Below are 20,364 nucleotides of genomic sequence, written 5' to 3'. Positions count from 1 at the left end.
CCCCTCCCCCCTCCCTCCTCCCCCGCTCTCACCGTTACCTGTCCTCTCTCCTCTCCTGTGTTGTTCCCAAACTCAAGGTGTTCAGGACTATTAACAGCAGCTTTGCTCTCCAGGTCGTCAGCCGAGCGTGAATTATGTTAATCGCTCCTGGCAGGAGAGAAAATAAGAGCAGTTATTAAAATGAATGTGCTGCTGCTTCTCCTGCGGTCTCATGGAATGAGGGAGGGGGCGGAGGGCGAAGGGGGGGAGGAGCTTGATCTGGGTTTTTTGGGGGCGCACTGGACCTATTCAACATGGATCTTTCATCTGTCGGCAGTACCTCCCCACTCCTCCATGGGGATTGAATCTGTGTGTGTGTGTGTCTGCGTGTGTACGTGCGCACATACGTGTCATTCTTCCTTAATCTCAAGCCCAGGTTCCTTTTCCATTTGGCCTTTTCAGACGCAGGTTTTTCTTTGGGCAGCGATCAGAGTGGCCTGTTTGCCTAACGCACGCCGCTGCCAACTTCCCTTCAGCCCCCGCAGGCCAGAAGCCTCAGTCTGCGTTGTGTCTTAACACGGTCCACTGGGCTTCAAACAGACGCCACGCTGTACTGGAGCCTCGGCCCCTGTCCCCCCTTCACTACTTTGAAGTGGGAATCCTTGCACTTAGCACATTCTAACGTCATCATAACTCGGTTTTGATGAGATCCAAATGCAGAGAGGCTGGTTCAGTTACGGTTGGCCATGTTGGCTTCTCGTGGATTAAGTGTTTTATGACCCGCTGTTCTCCGTAAGCAAACACGGTCGTAGACGTACCGTACAATGTCCAGCAACACTGCCACGGCAACCGTCACTCAGTATATTTACACGCATGTTAAAATTGACCTTAGACATCACGCAAACCCCTGAATTTGATCAAAATCTACATAAATCGGCACACATTGATATGAAGACCGTAAATAGATTCTCTCTTTCTTGCCTGATTCTCCTGCAGTCTGAACTTTGAGTGTACTTTACTCCTGTTATGGATCTTGAAAATGACTCATTCGGGTCTGTGTACTTTAACAATGTGATCATTACATCAACAACATGGACGCCAAACAGCACAGCGAGCCGCTCCACGCCGCTCATACACTGTGGTGTGAAAGAGGCATTAGTCACCATCGTGAAACAATAAATTAGAGAGGATATAATTGAATGGGAATGTGGGAATTTTCCCGGTGAATCCAGTTGGAACACTGAGAAGAAATTAGGTTCAGGTTCAGGTACGAGCAAACAGTCACGGCAAACAAGCCTCCGAGTTATGACTTAACTGTATTTAACGGTATTACTGTCTCATCACCTGCCTGTTTACACTCATGACAGCTGCTGGTTACCAACGAGCGCTCCGACACACACACACACACACACACACAAGCACACACTCACACACGCGGGCAGCATTTCATAACTCAAACAAAGAGATAAGAATCTAACAGCATTACTCACACCTTGTGCCCGACCGCAGGGACTTCTTGTTGCAGCCCTCGGTCATCTTCTGCACATGGTTGTTGTGTGTGTGTGTGTCTGTGTGTGTGTGTGTCTGTGTCTGGGGGGGGTGAAATCATGTTTTCCAACTGTGGGAGAATGACTCGCCTGTAAAGGGAAGCGTTTGTGTTTTCCGTGCAAAGAAGCCAAGCCGCCGGTCAGAGCCGAAGCGTCGGCCTCTGTAGCTGCAGGAAGCCGCTGCCCTCGATGGCTGCCGGCTCTCCGCTCTTGTGTTTGGGCCTCTGTTTGCTCTTGGCTCGTCGCCTCCATACAGCGGGGCGCTTTTCACCCGGGCATAGCACCACCTGCTGGGCCCTTTGATAGGATACGCTTACAGCTGGTTCCCCCAGCTGTGGAGACGGCACACGTGCAGTAACCAGACTACGGCTTTCTTTTCTGAGACCCTACATCAACATCTCAACCGCACCGTTCCTGCCGTTTCAGCTCTTACCTTTATCTAGGTGGGCGAGCGCCGCAGCTCTCAGCCTGATCAACAGCTTCTCCTCGCGTTTGCTCGGTGTGCGGGTGTTAGTTTTATATGCCAGGTTAGCCAAAACATGGTATGGCCTGCTATATGACCTGCCAAGGGGCCTGGAGCAGTGGGGCCCTACAGGAGGCTACAGTGTGGAGCCTGTTTGTGCAGGTGTGCTCGGGTATGACGTGTGATTATGAAATACGCTGGACCGTCGCTGCTTTTGTTGTTTCAACCATTTGCTCGGTTCAAAAAGCCCCCATTTGAGAGGCAAGGAAAACAGCTTGATTTCCGTCCTGGGTCAGCTCTGCGGCGTAGCGACCCCCACCCTAACCCCACAGAGCCCCACCCCGCCCTAGCCCAGGGCCCGAGCTGGTTGGCTGAAAGCAGACGGGGGCACAGTCAGCGTTTATTTATAGAGCAACTTTGATGTGTGGACTGACAGCTGATATTTCCAACGTGCGACGTTAAGCCGCACATTGGGTGACCTCTGAACCCTTGAGTCGCGCCACGTGGACACAGGACGGAGATTTGTACTCGGGCCAACTGAGCCGTCGCTCTAATTGTTCGTCAGCGTCATCCCACAGGGGGCGGACGTCTTTATATTGGATATAATAGTTTCATACGGTTGCCTCCTCCTCCTCCTCCTCCGCCTCCTCCTCTCGCAGGTAGCAATCAGGCACACGCCGCCGCGGGCTTGAACGGCAGAATAAAAGCAAATGGAGCAAGAAGATGCAAGGCCGGACGTGTTCGCCTGCAGATGGGAAAAGGTCAAACTAGTGAAAGAGGCAGAATTCGGTTCACTCGTGTTGATTTTGGCACAGAGCACCACGCAGCTTTATGCAATCTAGCCGTAGCACTCAGCTCCCCTGTTCCCCTCATGGGAGCGTCTCTTACCCCCTGTGCCCCTCGCCTCCCGCCTGCCCCCCCTCCTCCTCTCCCGTGAAGCAGTTAAGTTATTTTACATCATGTCTGCTCTCCACAACATTTTCTCCCCCCCTACAAATCTCCCTTGTCATTATGAAAATAGTGCTTTGCTGCAGCTTTGCACGCCAGGGTCCCCCCGCTGTAGAATAGCCCCTCTGTGGTGGTGGAGCGTTTTGGTGTGTGAGTTAATGTCTGCGTCTGTGTGTGTGTGTGTGTGTGTTCAATGGAATACGAGAGGGGAGATGAGTGATTGCTCGCAGGTGACTGCAGCACAAGTTGCTTGATCGGAGCCATTCTGAGTGCGACAGGAGAAATTTTCCAATGTCAGGTGTAATTACGACGGCGCTCAGGTGTCCCGGCACTCGGCACAGGAGGGACGGCGGCTGGGATGCTCTGTTTCTGTGGCGGCCGCTGCTGCACATGGAAGCGGCGGAGGCGTGATGCGACCTGTTTGGTGAGCACGCTGTGTGTTTTTATCTGTACCAGTTCCTAATAGTTAATCCTTAAAGTTTAATCCTCATCCATCATCTTGGCAGGCCCTTCCCTCCATCCTGCTAACTGATTGGCTGAGAGCCAGTGGCCAGACAGAGCACAGAGTTCACAGCCATTGTGATGTAACAGGGGAAACTCTACCTGAGGGCTCAGCTTTTGTCACTCCTGAGCCAGGTTTGACTTCTTTTAGTCACCACGGTTTGCATTAGTGATTGATATCATCTGTAAACACACAAACACACACCTTAGACCTTTCATTAGAGCTCACAAGGCTAGTGTTTCTCCCTCCTTTAATGTTTGCTCTGACTGTCCTGACTTGTCAATCAAGCGGGCAGGCAGGCATGTACACACAGACAAACATCACAAGTATACACACACACACACACTCAGACAAGTGACAAAGGTGGAAAATAGGTTATGCAAACTGGAATTGCAGGTTTGGGGCTTTAACCATGCGGAGCTGTGGGTGGATGAATGGCTGTGCAGGGCCTGGATGAGCAAGCAGGTTTGTCTCATTGTCTGTGAGTTCATCACTGACCTCATTCTTTAATTTTTCTGGAAAACAACAACTTGGTCAGGCTCACGTGGAGCCAGGATTACACGTCTAGACGAGACGGTCTGTGAAACCACCACTGTGACCACATCCCTTTGAGGACAAAGTGGGGGGTGTTGATTGTTAAGATGTGAGCTGAACATTTTCAGTTGTAGTTGAAAGAGTTCATTTAATTGACTGTTTACTTTCAAAATAATGTCCATCAATAGCAATGTTTACATGCACTGAGTAGGTCAGTAGTCCATCTAAAACACCAAACGGAGATGTTTACATGAGCTTTGTTCATGAATAGTTCATTTATACTCCTGTTTACATGTAGGCTACCCAAGCATGTCGCTCCAGCTCGATTCCCTCCATGTAGTCTGGCCCTGAAGTGATCATGTCCTGCACTGCTTTCTAAACATTCATCTAAATATTTTATGATATCTATCTCCTATATGATCTTTATCCTGACTGCAGCCTCGTTCTCTTGAGTTCACTCATGTCTGGAGAGTTTAGCTGCTAGCCAAAAATAACAACAATAAAGCTTGACGCTAATCACACAGACGTTAATGTTTATGCAGGCCGTCTATAACTGAAAGTAATGGAGAGATTTAGCTGCACCAGCGAGTATCAGCCTGGGCCGCCTCTTTGTCGCCTGACTAAGCTTACGCCCATTTCACACACAGGTAGCGTCGCGGGGCTGAAACGCTGCCATGCTAACAGGTTACAGCATTCACACAGCACGCTGCACCACAGAGAAGCAGCCCAGGAGTTTGTAGGTCTGATATCAGCACAATGTTGATATAATGATAACATATAGACTGATCAAGACTAAAGTAAATAAACTATACTTACACTGCGCTTTACAGTACCTCATTCATACACACACACACTCATTCACTAATGGCTGAGGCATGTTATGTAAGGCGCCAACCTGAGGGGTTATTTTAATTGGTATTTTAGCGCTATTAACTTATGCAGTAAGGGAGACGGACTGAAGAGGAAGTGAGTAGAAGTATTCCATAAAATAAGAACATTTGTATCTTGGCTGATGAAGAGGTTGATGGGCCCTTAAGTGCTGAAGGACAGGGCAGGACTGGTGTTGCAGAGGTCATAGGTTCACTGGGTTAGAGGTTCACACACACTCCCAAATGCCTCCCACACACATTTTACTCGTGGCCCTGGTCAGCAGGTGCCACAATGTGACCTTGACTGGGATTTGGGGTATGTGAGTGCATCAGAGCTGCTCCTCTGGGACCACGAGTGGCCGAGCTGTGATCTCGATGTGCCGGGTGGGTTGGGGTGGGGGGGTCGGGGTGGGTCAGCGGTCGGCTGTTGCAGCACCAGCATGTGCTGAGGGCGACAGACTTGAGCCAGACTGAGCCCGCGGGGTCACTTTCCACTGGACGCTCGCCACCTTTGATGTCTGCTCGTCGCGGCACGCCGACAGTTGGCGCCTTGCTGCCCCTTGCCTCTCCCACGTTCCCCTGGCAGACCACCCATATCTGAAAAAATGTCCTGCCAGGTTTAGGTTTTCTCAAGAATGCCGCCCACCCCAACACGCTCATCCCCCGGCCCATCTGGACCCCTCTTAACCTGGGAAACTCTGCAATGATCACAGCGAACCCGGACGGTCTATGTGTGTGTGTGTTTGTGATGGAGTGTGTGGCCTGGTCGTAGGACAGTTAATAGCCTCTGTAACTTAACTCCAATGTCTCAATATCAACTAAAGAATGTGCTCAATTTTGATGAGCTGTAACTGGATTAAGCCAATACTGTCAATACTTCAGAGGGGTTCATTTACAGCTGTATAGAATAACAAAGTATGCAGGAAACACAAGAAGCCTCTCAGACATGTCTCTCACGCTCCCATCCATAGCTTTCTCTTTGTTTTATAAGTAGACACACACCCAAACACACGCAATGTTGCAAGAAGAGAACGAGTAAGGGTTGATAACAAACTGGTATCACTGGGTTAAGGGTACTTTCCTTTGCTTTTTCCTGGTACAGAGCACTTTAACCCCACTCAATGTTACTCATTTAGACCAAGGTCCCCGGCAAGGTCCCCATTGTTTATTCAAAGCAACGGCAGGTGATTGATTTCGATATGGGAAGCATTTGATAGTGTTTATGGGAGTTTGCAGGAGCAGATGTAAAATGGTGAGGGCAGTTAAAGGCAGAGATAAAGGTAAATGCCTGTGTTTGAGTAGATAAGGAGGGAGGGAGGACGGTTGTCTGACACACCCGGCCGATGTTTGGGTGTGATCTTAGGTCTTGTGTATGAGGGAGCACCTGTGTCGCTGTGTGTGATTGTGTGTACTTTCTGGCGGGATTTGACGTCAGAAGTTTGTGCTGGCTGACAGACAGAGACGTTGGCCCTGCTAGGATCTGCAAACTCTGTCCATCTTTGTGTGTGTTTTAATACAGGATCAGAAATAATACTATATATATACTATACTTTATTATTATTTTCATCATTATCTCAACAATAGCGATGATAACATTATGTATTGTATGTAATCTCAAATCCTCAAAAGTCTCAACATCAGCAATCAAAGATTCAAAGATTTTTTTAAATGTGAAGAAGAGTATTCTAAACACTTGATATAATATATAAACTTGCTCAGAGGCAAACTGAGCGGCAAAAGTGACGTTAAAAGACATTTAAAGAAAATGGAAAACTACACTAAACTGCATCCAGAAAGGTCTGAAGGTTATGTGAAGGTGGAGTTACTCACAGTCCCACTGTAGACGCCACATGCTGTAGTTTACAACCTAATTTACATAAACGTCATGATACTTGAAGTGTGAATGTGTGCAGGGACTTATGGCTGTCATTTTGTGCTGAGTTTTAGGTCTAAAAGTGACTAAAGTAGCACGTGAGTGTGTGGGAAGCCCGACCACAATGACCCTGCGACCATTATTTCACCGGGTCTGACTGTTCTTTACCGCCACATCACCGTCTCACTGATGCTTCTGCTCTTTCTTTACATAGAATGAATGTTGTCATAAACATTTCATAACTGAGGCCTCCATCCAAAAACTCTGTTGCTTTTGGCATCGAAAAACACTCAGTGATCCAATCCTACATGGAACAGCAACGGTGGGAAGAACAATAAGTGAGGATTTTATCTCTCACACATACATTACCAGAGTGTTTATGAGTGTGTGATAATGAGTCAGAGGTCATTTACCAAGAATGCCCACGGATGTCTGTGAGACTTTGTGCTCTGTATCTGTCGCTATTGTTTTGTTATGGCTGAGCACTTGAGTCATAATGTCTACCTAGTGTCGTCTGGTATTAGATCATTTTACCACTCTGTCAGAAGACACAGACACACACACACACACACACACACACACACACACACACACACACACACCTGGTGCTGATATGATGTAATCATTGACTTAATTTACTAAATAGACTCAGATCATATTGCTTAAAGACATTTAATACATTTAAAAATCATTATCTGTGCTCGTTGCAATATTCAAAATCTTACATATTAACTAGATCAATATTTGCAAACACCAACTATTTATTTAAGCATTTTTGACACCTATCCAGTATACACACTTTGTATTTTGCTTTTCAGTACAGACATGCTTCACACACACAGACAACCCACACGTGGCCCTGCAGTATGAAGTCTTCAGTATCCAAACGTTGGTCCACATAGCAGGACATATTTTTCTGATCTCTGACAGCTACATATTTGTTCCGCAAGTGATTACATCAGCTGCAATCAACCAACCAAGCAACCACATAGGGAAGAGAGGCATAAAAATGACAGTGATTCAAGATTGCTTTTCCCATTTAGCCTGTCAGCATACATTTTTTGTCTTCCTTTTATAAAGCAAGTGAAATAAATAACACCCCTGTAGATTCCGAGCTCTTCTCCAACATTTCCTGTCTGAAAAGGTGTAAAAACAACCACCCTCCTGTACAATCCACACCCCCACCTCACACCTAATGTAGCTTAATAGCAGCTTTAAAAGCCATTTTTACAATAATGCTCACTCTGCGGCCTCCTCCTGCTCACAAAGCTGGCAGGCTAGCAGGTCCAAACTTGTGATTGAGTCAATGAGAGCATTATGTTCTGCTGCGGTCAGGGCCCATAACCTGCTCAGCTGGCGGGCCGGGGGAAAGACCCCACAGTGGTTATGAGCCCATAGGACAAGCAGTGGGGAAAGAAAGAAACACACACACACACACACACACGCACTCTCGCATATGGATGCCAGCACTGGCACGTGTAAAGAGGTACACATGCAGAGCTAGACACACATGCTTTATACAAACATATGTACAGCACATACATTTACAAAGATTTAAACCTGCGATAAAGTCAGTAATAGTGACTTTATAAGCTTCTGTTACTGTAGATCAAGGTTTTGTTGACATCATGGATCTATGCGATCAAGCTACATACTGAAGGTAGACAGACGAACATAGCTGCAGAAACGAACATTTTCTCCTGGCTGAAGTTCAACATTTATATCTGCAACATTGTCACCCAACTAATCACAATCTGCTCACATAAATGATGAATAATAATCAAGGCCAAAACCGGCCCTGACTTGAAGACACATGTGAAAATGACTCCAATATGAATCTAAACACAAGAACTTTTGCATATTTTTCGTGTGTGTGTATGCAAACATACCTTTCCATCTGTGGTAGAACTGATAAAGACATGGAAGTTACCGTACTAGCTTCTGTTTGATTGAATTGAATTGACTTAACACCATTAATTAAGCATTACTTTGACCCAATCGTGAGATTTGTCAAATATTTACATACACACACATATTCACAGACACACACACTGGAAAATGTGTACAATACACACACCCTCAGCACAATGGCGGGCCCCGGGGTGGAGGAACTGTTTCAGATACATTGAGTATCATTTTTCGCTCCCCTCATATTCATTATATCTATAATCAGGTCATAACCCAGTTGATGTCTTTATGAAATCACTTCTGCACTCCAGGCTAGAACATGTGCAGCGTATAGAGTGGCAGGGTGTGAAACCCATTGTCACATGGGACGTTGCAGAGCCGTTAAGCCAACATGTGAGTGGCTGAGTGCCGTCTTATGTAAGGCACATTTGGATCTATGTAATTACAGAACATGTCTGGTGGACGAGTGAATGAATGAACCAATCAGCAGGGTATGATGTTAGTGTGGGAAAGAAGTGTGTGTGTGTGTTTTGCAGGGGGGGATTTTTGTGTAGACCACCAGGGGGCAGTAGAATAGTTCCCACAGCAACTTGGGGGGGGGGGGGGGGGGGGGGCTTCACTGTTAGGATGCAAGTCACACTCATCTCTTTCTGATTATCTCCCTAGCTCCCCTCTCTTGTGTCTTTCCCTCCCTTTCAGCCGTTCTTTAATCGCAGCCTCCCTCTCTTTTCCCCTCCTTCACTCGCTCCACTCCGTCTCTCTCTCTCAGTCTCACAGCAAAGCCGGCTCAGTCACTCAGATGAGTTATTTCAGAAGTACATTACATAGTCATGCCTCCACTGCTAAGCAATTTACTGTACACGGTTGTAGGCCCACTCGTGCACGCCTTGAGAGGCCTGAGGTCGGTATGATACGGAGGCGGTATGGAAGAAGTGAGCGGGAGTACAGTATGGGGATGTGTGAGAGGTTTATATGCTTGTGGGAGGAATTGATCAACCAGTGGGTGAAAGCTGTACCAGAGAGAATATACTGTATTTGATCTGAGAGAGAGTGTGTGTGTGTGTGTGTGTGTGTGTGTGTGTGTGTGTGTGTGTGTGTGTGTGTGTCTGTGGGGTTGTAGGTGAAGTGAAGTGGTCCGCACATTGTGTTGACTTTGAAACACAAGATCACATGCTGAGGTGAACACAAGTCTGGCCAAAACTGTCATTTCTCCATGAGTGCTGTGGTTTGGGACACTGAAAAGTGTAAGGGGGGAGAATTTGTCTGTGTTCAGTTGTGGTCATTTATGAGGAGAGGGGTGTGTGTGTTGATGTCTAAGCCCGGTGTAATGTCTGCTATTAAAACCCAGAGATTCGATGTGTGTCAGTTTGTGTAGGCACGTCGGGCCCACGAAGTTGGGAAGGCAATTGCTCAGAGGCGATTGAGTGGTGGCGGTGTGTGTTTGTGTCTGGGTGTGTGTGTGTGTGTGTGGGTGAATTGAGGGGGTTTGCATCCATTCCCTGCTGGATATGGTGAAAAGTGCAGCACAGCAGAAATGCATTCCGGGGGGGAAGGGGGGAGGCGGGAGAGGGGTGCATGGGTTCCACGACTATCAGGTTCTTTGGCTGGGCTGCGGGTTTGGCTCCATCATAGCTTAATGGCAGGAAAAGAGAGAGAGTGTATAGATGATTAGTAGTGAAGGGGCCAAACCAGAGTAAAATGTTTGAGCCCAACCTTTTATTGTTTACAGATAAAACACTTTGCCAAACCATTAAAACGAGAGAGAGGGGAGAAAAATCACAGCCTATGAAATAAGCAACAAAAACAGATTTGTGTGAAGAAGAAAAAGCTGTTTGTTCTATATATACGTGTATGTGTGTGTGTGTGTGTATGTGTGTGTGTGTGTCATGTGTAGCTTGGAGAAGCCTGCAGCAGACCCTGTTGCCAATCTGACTGCTAATGAACTTGGATCAGCGTCCGGGAGCGTTGGGGCTGAATGGGCTCTTTCTCCCGCTTCGCCACAGCGACTCAGCTGTCAGTAGCTGACCTACAGCTCTCTGATTATGTCACTATCTCTGAGAAAGCTCTGCATTCATCTATCATCAAGCTACAAGTCTGGATACCCCATCAAACACCCGATTAAAATGCTCAGTTGATCCGTTTGTGTCTGTTCATTGATTCAGACGCAGCTGCAAAAAAACTGTGTACGCCGATGATTCAGTTTCCTCTCTCTTTGCTCCCAGAATCTGGATCAAATAACGGTGTGTGGGCCTTTTGCTTACAAGTAAAAAATCTACACTACAACCGCCCACAAGTGGGGAAAATGGAAGTTGAGTTTCATCACATTTGTACTCTTCCACCGACTCATTCGCCTCCGTGAATGCCGTCTATTCTGTGTGTGTGTTCTGCCTGTTGGAACTGGAGGAATCTATTGAGCTCCGGTCGCCAGGAGCAACGGTCCCTTGGGTGGAGGAGGGGCCTGGTGTCTAACCGTACACACCTCCCTCTGCCATCCTTCCCTCTGCTGCCCTCCCCTCCCTCACATGGGCTTTGCCTTTGGCTGAACGCTGGGATTCTTTCACAGAGGCTTCTGGTTGCCAAGACAGAGCGAGCCCCAGAAAAGCTGGGCGAATGTATGTGGGTTACTGCGAGTCAGAAGGGGGCTTTTCATTCTCCTCTTCCCTCCTTTTTCCCTCCCTTTTTGTTCCTTTTCTTTTCGGTTCTTTGGCTTGTTTCTTCCCCCTCGTGAGTGAAAAGATAACATTGATTTGTGTCAGGCCCGTTTATTATTCTCCTGGACGAGGGCTAAGACAAGGCCCAATCAGATATGGAGCCGCGTCCTATTGACTTATTAACTTTCCCCTCTGTGCGCACATCTCTGAGCGCCTCTTTGTGTGTGTGTGTGTGTGTGTGTGTGTGTGTGTGTGTGTGTGTGTGTGTGTGTGTGTCTGTGTGTGTGTGTGTGTGTGTGTGTGTGTGTGTGTGTGTGTGTGTGTGTGTGTGTGTTTGGCTTGCGTTCACGACCCATGGACAAACAAAATGCTCTGCGACAAGGGGATGGACTCCACTAATAAGGATCTGGAGCAGATGTTTCACTGGCCCGAGTCTCACTTCCTTTCACCAGTCCTCCACTTCTTCTTTCCCTTCCTCTTTTCCTCTGATGAATGCTGAGAGGTTGGAGCTGTTTTTGTGAAAACCCGTTGGTCTGGCCGACTAAACAGACACGAGGACGTAACCCAGGCTGTTGACATTGTAGGGAAGGATCAGGAGACAGCTTGTTCTGTTGGCTCGGCCTTTACTTTAAATGCTTGTCTGCCCGCCATATATCCTGTTTGTCCCTTTTCTCTGAGTGTTTACCTTTGTGCCTCTTTCAAAATCAGTTATCAGCTGACCATCAGACAAACCACTGTGGTCAGGGTGCCATTTACGCCTGTGAGCTTCTTCAGTGTCTGCTCAGTCGGACCTTTGAAATCTCTATCTGTGGTCACATCTACATACGTTTCAAGTTCAGGCACCGCACAGAGGGGAATTTTTGTTTTATTTGACATGTGTCATCTCCTTTTCAGCCAGTGAAAGTGTGTGTATGCCTGTTTATGCGAGTTCCCTGCATCGTTTTACAGTTTTTCATCCTCTTTGTGTCGTTCGTCTTCCCAAGGTTGGAGAGAGTTTCACAATGGGGTATAAGTCTAGATATCCCAGATATCCACATCAGAGCGCTTGCTATTATTTCATTAAATTGATATCAGGTTGTCTGACACCGCCCCTCCCTCTCCCTCGGTCGCCCTTCTGCGGCAGAGTTTCTCATTTCAGCAAAGACAATGGCCTGTCTATCCTGTGGTACTAAGTAAATGTCAGGTACTGTCTACCCTCCTCCTCGTCTATTCAGTGAAATGCTCTAGGGGCTGTGGGGTAGATATCCATCTAGCAGGGACTGTATACATGTGTGCTACATGGTAAAGCTCAAGTCAACTAACGGGATCCAGTTTCTCTACATGTATGCAGTTTACTTTTAGAAGAACTTACACAACCAGAAGAGACATTACAACTTTCATTTTAGATTCAACCTTTCCGAACTCAAAAACACCTTCACAGATTGATTCACAATCAACCGAAATGTTCTGGTGCTTTTTAAATTCTGAATCCGCTGAATTCAGAGCCATTTTACAAAAGCCAGTCAGTCATTCAATTTTTTAACTTTTCTTAAGGTGCTTTTCAAACTTAACCTCACTTTGCTCATCAAATCAGTGAACGATCTGTCACTTTTGTTGCATTTACACTTATTTTGGCTTGGTTTAACCCAGAAAATCTTTGAGCTAACCTAAAACATAGCATACTGTGTAAACAAAAGTGACTGAATGCTGTACTGTGATAGCTACACAAGATGAAACAGCACAAGAACTAGTACAAATTCTTAGTTTACTGCCTATTTAGCATATGTAACAGCATGCTAACCTTACAAGCATTCTTCATGGGTGTGTGCGCCATTTTTTGCTTTGATTTAGCTTTTTAGTTTTGAAGATTTCTTTCTACCAAAGACAAAATCCATCAAACACCTTTTATGCAGATGATGACATCACTTAAACTCCACATTATATCACATTTTACCATATGACAAATATATCATTAAATATTTTAGCTTCCATGTAAAAAAGATCACTACTAATGCTGCTAAGATGCTGGAGGCTTAGCTTTTATTATTAGCAAACATATTTACTGGGATAAGGTACTTCCTTCCATAATAACCAATGATTACATGTAATTACAGGTTAAACACTGGCAATGGACAACAATTAATTCAATTAGTGTTCAGTATTTAGATTTAAAGGTATTAAAGAAGTATTTAAAAACTGGTTCATCAATATAACATCCAGCCTATTATCATGTAACATATCAATAAATACTTTATTTGGAATTTTCACAGAAGTCATGTTCCTTGTTCCATTATTCCAATTTAGTTATTCCTAACTTGTTCTCTGTTAACATTGAGGGACTTTTTGCACTTCATTGTGAAGCCTTAACAATGACCTTGCGTTTACTTTGAGCTGAAAGCTTTGAGTTTCTTGTATTTCCAGGTATAAGCAGAAAGTGGCTGAAGCGTGGATGGAAAGGGAAAATCTGTGTCGTCCCCCTCTAGCTTTTTTCCGAAAGGTCAGCTAAATGAAAGGGATGTGGCTCTAATATAGATCGGGCTGTTACTCCTGGAGGGACTGACGGCATGTGTTATGTTATATCGTTAGGATAATAATTCCTCCGATATAAGACACCTCTGGCAGTCTTGAGCCCTTTCATATTCCCCCCCTCGCTTCGGACATCTGGCAGACATACGCTTCAGGCAGGGAGGATGTGGGGGCAGGGATCGATTCCATAACTCTCAGCACTGTTGACTGAGAAGTTCAGTATTTCCAATCTGGCTGACTGGAAGAGAGAAATATGGTTCTTTCAGGTGTGAAACGAGCGTAGTATTTTTGTGGCGTTTTGTTTGGCAATAATCAACTCTTTCGAAGCCAGTATCTGTTTCTACTGTAACACTATGAGCAGAAAAAACACAATAAAACTCAGTCACCTGATTTCCTGTCGCCGTTTTTCTTTTCACTTCCTGCACGGCTGGTTTCCACCAGAAATTTCTAGACGCCCTGTCTTGAGCGATGACAACATGTGCTTTGCAAACTCGTTCCTTTCGGCTTCTACAATAGGTGGACAATAGGTCAATGTTTTGTGACGGACTTGTTTACAAAACCCTCTGAATTATAATCGCAGTCAGACAAACATTAGCCACAGCCTGGTTGGAGGAAATTCGGATAAAGTTTGAAGATGTGGAGAAGATTTTTGCTTGATTTGGAAAATGAGATAAATGTTATTGAACGCAGGAGGAGGAAACTTGTATAAATATGAAGTAATGAAAGGAGACAAGCTGGGATGATAGAATAACAAACAACACAAGCAGTAATACATTAACACACTCTTGCAATATCTTAATCTTTATCAGAGCATCTCAGGAACGTGCTTTAGTCTCCTCTGCCCCTCGTGTCCATTCATCTGCCCATTTATTTTCTTTCCACTGCGCGTGTCCACTGAGAGCTTTGCACATGACCTACTTTTTACTGAAGACTCAATAGGAAGCATTGTGCCAAGCTCTCCTGATGCCAGAGGTTTAACCCAGAACAACAGGTCCAGGGACAGGCCATGCCAGATAGCATGACAGCTGAGAATCCCTTCATCAAACACTTGTTGATTTGAAGTGTGGGGTGACCAGGTCTCAAGTACGAGCACCTTAGAGCTGTGGACAAAAGCTAAATCAGTCACTGCGACTGGGTCCTGTCAGAGCCATGGATCTGGTACAGTGAAAAATAGAGATGTGAAGTTTTCATCTCACACTTTTAGCACCAAATTCAGAGTTTAGAGGAATCCCCCAAATTGAACATACGCAGACTTGTAACCTGAGAAATTGTCTGAAATGTTATAATACTGTATATGTAATAAAAGTCTATTAAGTCTTAATCCGCCATCTAACAAGTAACTAAGATCTCTTAAATTATGGAGACTATGGCATTACCCTATGAAAAGTACTGGATTAGAAGTAGAACACTGGAAATACTGAAGTACAAATACCTCCATTCTCATTAAGTCTGTTCTGTTCAGGCCTTTCATGCTGCAGGTACACAGCTCGCTACCTCATGGAAAATATGCATCACTGCCACACTTGGCCTGGCGCACAACAAATATACAAACACACAAAGACATACACACGAGTCTACAACTCCACACACACATACACACACAACTCATTGTCAGAATAGCCAGACGTAACATAATTTTGTCCAGTGCGGGCAAACAATTTTTCAAATGTCTGATCCATCACTTCCTGTTCCAGTGTGGGTGGGTGGAGTTTGGGTGGGTGCGTTTTCCTGGGCATCTCAGCCTAATGAGCAGCTCTTCCACTGAACCAGACAGTTTATGGGGTGGCTGCCAGCCTCATTAAGAGCAGCTCTTAATTGCTCTTTTCTAGCCAAAACCCAAAGCTGAAACATCTGCTGGCCCATGAACTCCACTCCTCCTCCCTTGTACCCCTTGTACCTCATTCACCCCACTTGTTGTTCAGTTCTAATAATATATTGGCCTAAATACAATGAAGAGGCCATAATTATGATAACAGGATGTCATTACAGATTTACAGGTTTTTATGTGTATAGCGAAATTCACTTCATAATATATCATCCCATTGGGATGCTTGATGTTTTGTTTTGCACTTGAAGAAACCCTATCTCGCAATTTTACAAAATCATGTTCAATCAAGTTCTTGGATCTGCACCAAAGTTCAGCGTGTTCCTCCCTGGTCCATCATTCCACCTTGCATCATAACCTTCTGAGTAATACTCCTAACCATGCAACTAACCAACTAACATGAGTGGGAAAACATAACCTGCTTGATAGGAGTAAAAATATCGGCAGTGTGTTTTCTCCTGTTGTGAATGAATAGGAGAGTTTGACATTGATTGATGTGGCCTGTATGTATACATCAACAACCTGACTCTAAGATGGAAGCATGCCATCTTCTGTTTCATCTTGTTTCATCATACATCATGATGCATCCGGATGTGAAAAAATAAGACATGTGGACGTGGCAAAGAATGCTATGACTCACATTCTCCTGTCAAGTCTTTTATCTTGTGTATTCTCACACCTACACCACAGGCAGTACGAGAAACAACAACCGTATCATCATCCGTTTAATCTTGAGTTTAATCAAAGGTTAGATCCGTCCCCTAAAAGTAAAATTCAAATGGCACTGTGGTACAATCCAGCCTTCCACCTTGGTTATAATGCTTACATCACGTTTCATACGACTTGCTCCCTGATTTACACCAGTGTTTATTGGCAATATGTTTGAGATGTCCTGATATATGTGTTTATCTTTGTGGTGATTGTTGTTTGAGAACATCTTTGTCGCATTTGTTGAACTGCAGCATGTTCGCCTTCATAAACAAACGGGCACGTGTTCCGCCTCCTCTCCTCTGTAATGTGGAGGTTGAAGGGAAGTACAGGCTGTACTTGGCTCGTCCAAAACACCATCTGTATTTACAAGAAAAAAATCGTGACAAAATTCATCTGTGAATTGACAAGAATGATTGCACACAGACGCACATTGTTTGAATGAAAAGAATGTTCACCAGAGAACATGATGACTGCATGCTGCTGAGCGTGAAACCTCATAATTTGTGGAGTTTAGACATTATAGTATCATCTGTTCGAGCAGCGTCCACATCTCCGTGACTTGGTATCAGTCATGCCAAAGTGTTTTTGAATGAGACTCTGCTTCCTGCTGCTCTCTGGGCGGAACTAAGCCAAAGGTGTAAAGAATATATTGATGAAAGAGTGTACTTCATTTCATATCTCTACTCAAGATCCCAGATCAAACACAAGTTATCTCCCTGACCCCATGTTGCTATGGTGACATGTCTTCTCTTGTCTCTGTGTAGGAGGTTGTGGGAGAGTTTTCCTGAGAAGACCTGTTGATATGTGTCCCAGATACCACTATGGGAGACTGATAAGACAAGCACTTTAGACAACTCCTCATTGTCCAGAGCGCAAGGTTACTAATTCACTGTGTGTGACAGAGCGATTGCTGCCACAGGCGTCTGTTTGACTTATTGATAACAAATCAGTGTGTGGTTGGTGTGGCTTTCCTTCCTTTTGCTGGCACATACAGAAAAATGTCTTCTCAGTTCAATTTCTAGGCTTTCAGTGACCTACTTTATGTCTAATTGAATCGTTGTATCCCTTCTGCAAATTGTTGGCGATAGGTCAAAAAGTGTTATGACCTCCGAGCCGTGTCCTGTAGCCATATCACGAGAACAAGGCAAAGACAAACATACAACAGGGAACATGGTCACCCAGCAAAGTGACAGATTTGTTTGTGTGGCCTGCGTGTCACAACAGCTCGTACTGAAGGGGAAGCGTAGACACATCTGAGCCGCCTGCCAAACACCACCCACCCAAAGCCATGCTGTGTTTGGGTGTGCATTTCCCATTGATTACCTGGCTTGGAGAGATGAGACAGGAGGGGAAGGGTGGGAGAGCGGCGGAGGCGGAGGTTTCTCGACTCTGGCAGGCTGTGGACAGCTGGACCACCGGTTCGAGTTTCTCCTCGCAGCTAGGCTGAAATTTCAGCCCCTGAAAATCGGAGGTAATAAACGATTGGGCTCTCAAAACAACCTCGCCGTGTGGTTTTTCCCGCCCTTTTCTTATTTTTCTTGTCCTGGGTCCTTTGCTCGGTCTCGGCACAGCTTCATGAGCCGCTGGTATGATAGCAAATACGATTATGTCAAAATATTTTACTCAAAACATGGCTGAAAAGTAAAAAAAAACCTCCCTCCACTGTGGTTGTATTATGTTGAATCAGCAGTCCTCATAGCTGTTCTGGGCACAGCGTTTGATCACGTGGTTGGGTTTGTTCCTTTACCGCAGCGGGCCCTCTCTTCCTGGTCTGAAGTCGTCCATCCCGCCGTGTATTTGCTCGGAAATGTTTTGAGGAAGCGAGAGCTGCTGATGTGACAGTTGCGGTGCCGTGCCGATGCGCGGGGAGTGAGCAACAACAGGATGGAGCAAGACTCTAGCATGGCCTCGCCGAAGCCTGGGGAAGTGGGCGAGCCTTGACTGGGGAAGTGGAAGCAGCGGGGAGATGCAGAGTCAGGATGAATCACGATGACGGTAAAGATCGTGTAAGAGATGTACACAAAAAAACCCCAAGACAGCAGGATTCACAAGCATACTCCACTTATATTCTAGATAACATCCACCCATCCGTCCATCCATCCATCCATGCTCTATTTCCTCATATCCTCTGCACTGTTCACTGCATGGAAGGAGGGTGGACAGGTTGAGACTTAACTACACCGGCCATGTTTATCACAAAATGTGTCAAGCAGATGCAAACTATGGCTCTTTGATGTGTTTACATAGCGTTGTGAAGACAATGGCGGCGAAGATTTATTCAGGCTTTGGTTACACAGACAGTATTTGTTAGTAGGATAGATTCATTGTTGGTTTTGATTTTGACATGGGGTTTGTTGATGATAATAAAAAGACAACCTAATGCCAGTGTTATCCTTTAAACAAATCAACATGCCTAGTTTGAGTTGATACACATTTTGTTTTCAGTTAAAAGCAAATTGAGACAGGATGCGTCGCTGCATGCATTGTGCTGTCCCACACTGGAGTCATAATGTCTTCCACACTTCAGGAACTCAGCAACTGTTTTTTAGTTTGCACCAAGAACCCAGGAAGCATCTTGATAAGCTCCTTCCTGAAACACCTTTTGTTTTGGCTCTTGTTTCAGCATAGGTACTCTCCGACAGTTCAGGAATTGGGGCTTGCAGGAGAGAACAACTGCCGTTTGTTTCACGCAGCGAGACAGCAACGCCAACGAGGTGTCGAGATGTTTTAGGAAGATGGAAAACGACACAAAACTAGACTGGCTTTACAACAGAACAAAGAAAACACTCTCAAGTTCTTACGTAGCTCCCATTATTGAAATGACACGGTTGCACTATAGATTTCACTCGCTGTAATTTCCATAACGTTCTCTGTGCTTGAAGCGTGGTCGGAATGCAACTAAAGAACTCAACAGAAGTAGCCGCATAGTGCGAATAATTCCAGGTAAACTATTCTTGAACTTTAGGCCTGAAAGGAACAGTAGTTGTACTGAATATGCAAGTGTGCAGCAGAAATGACATTAAACCCAGCCGTGATAAATCTAAGGTGACCGGTACAGAATGCTGGTAGGAATGAAGCCTGAGCAGTCAATCATTGCAGAGGTTTCACAGTCCAGCTGTCAGAAAGCTGAGCTTCACCTCTCCTTACTCAGCAGAGCAGGAAAAACCCCACTCTTGTCTCTTCATTTCCTCCCTCTTTCTTTGCACTCCACCTCCTCCACCCTCCTCTCCTCTCCCTCCCCACTCCCTCTCTTCTGTGATGAATGGAAGGTATGAATTCTCCGCGGCCTCCCCGGGTTTCTGTCTGAGGCCCGTGGCAGCTGAACAAACAAGCTCGCAAAACACACTCTCAACTTAAAGGCGCAATCAGGAATTTATTTGAACTATGTTAAGTTTTGGATATATTTGTATTCGGACCTGAAGCGCTCCAGTTGTACATGGAAAGTAGATTTTTGAAGCGACATCATAACTCAAAACCTACTTTCTGCAACTGTAAACAAACCTTTACAAGCTCAGAAAACAACGTGTGTAAGCAATTACACACTCATTTATCACAAACTACACCTAGCCCAAATAAATCACTGTGTCAGCAAATGTACTTCAACTGTGATTTTGTTAAGCACCAGCTATTTAAACCTTATATGTGTAACTCATTTTTGTTCAAATATTGTAGTCATCTGCTGCATACTGCTAGACATTTAACAGGCATTGAATGTGGTTAACGTTGCTGTCTGTATGTTATTCTCCTTCTGGCTGACGACGATCACAGCAAATACAAGCGACATGTTTTTGTTGTTTCATGGTTTCACATCGACCACATGATACAGGAACTGGAACGGAAAATTCAAATAATTACAAACCTTCTCACAACTTTCTGGACAAAACATGAAAAGGAGAAGCCAATATGGTGGATGAGTGTGTGGGGGTGAGGGGGATAAAGAATAAAAAAAAATTGTTACAAGTCTGGCAAACTGTTCAGGTGTTTGGTTGTGGCTCTGTGGTTAGAACCGTCACTTCGCAGCAAGAGGGTCCTCTGAATGTTCTCTGTGT

The sequence above is a fragment of the Genypterus blacodes genome, unplaced genomic scaffold (assembly GCF_046128005.1).
Source record: "Genypterus blacodes isolate CSIRO-AG114 ecotype Tasmania unplaced genomic scaffold, CSIRO-AGI_Gbla_v1 ptg000073l_1, whole genome shotgun sequence".
NCBI classification, from domain to species: Eukaryota; Metazoa; Chordata; class Actinopteri; order Ophidiiformes; family Ophidiidae; genus Genypterus; species Genypterus blacodes.
This window is presented reverse-complemented; position numbering follows the sequence as displayed.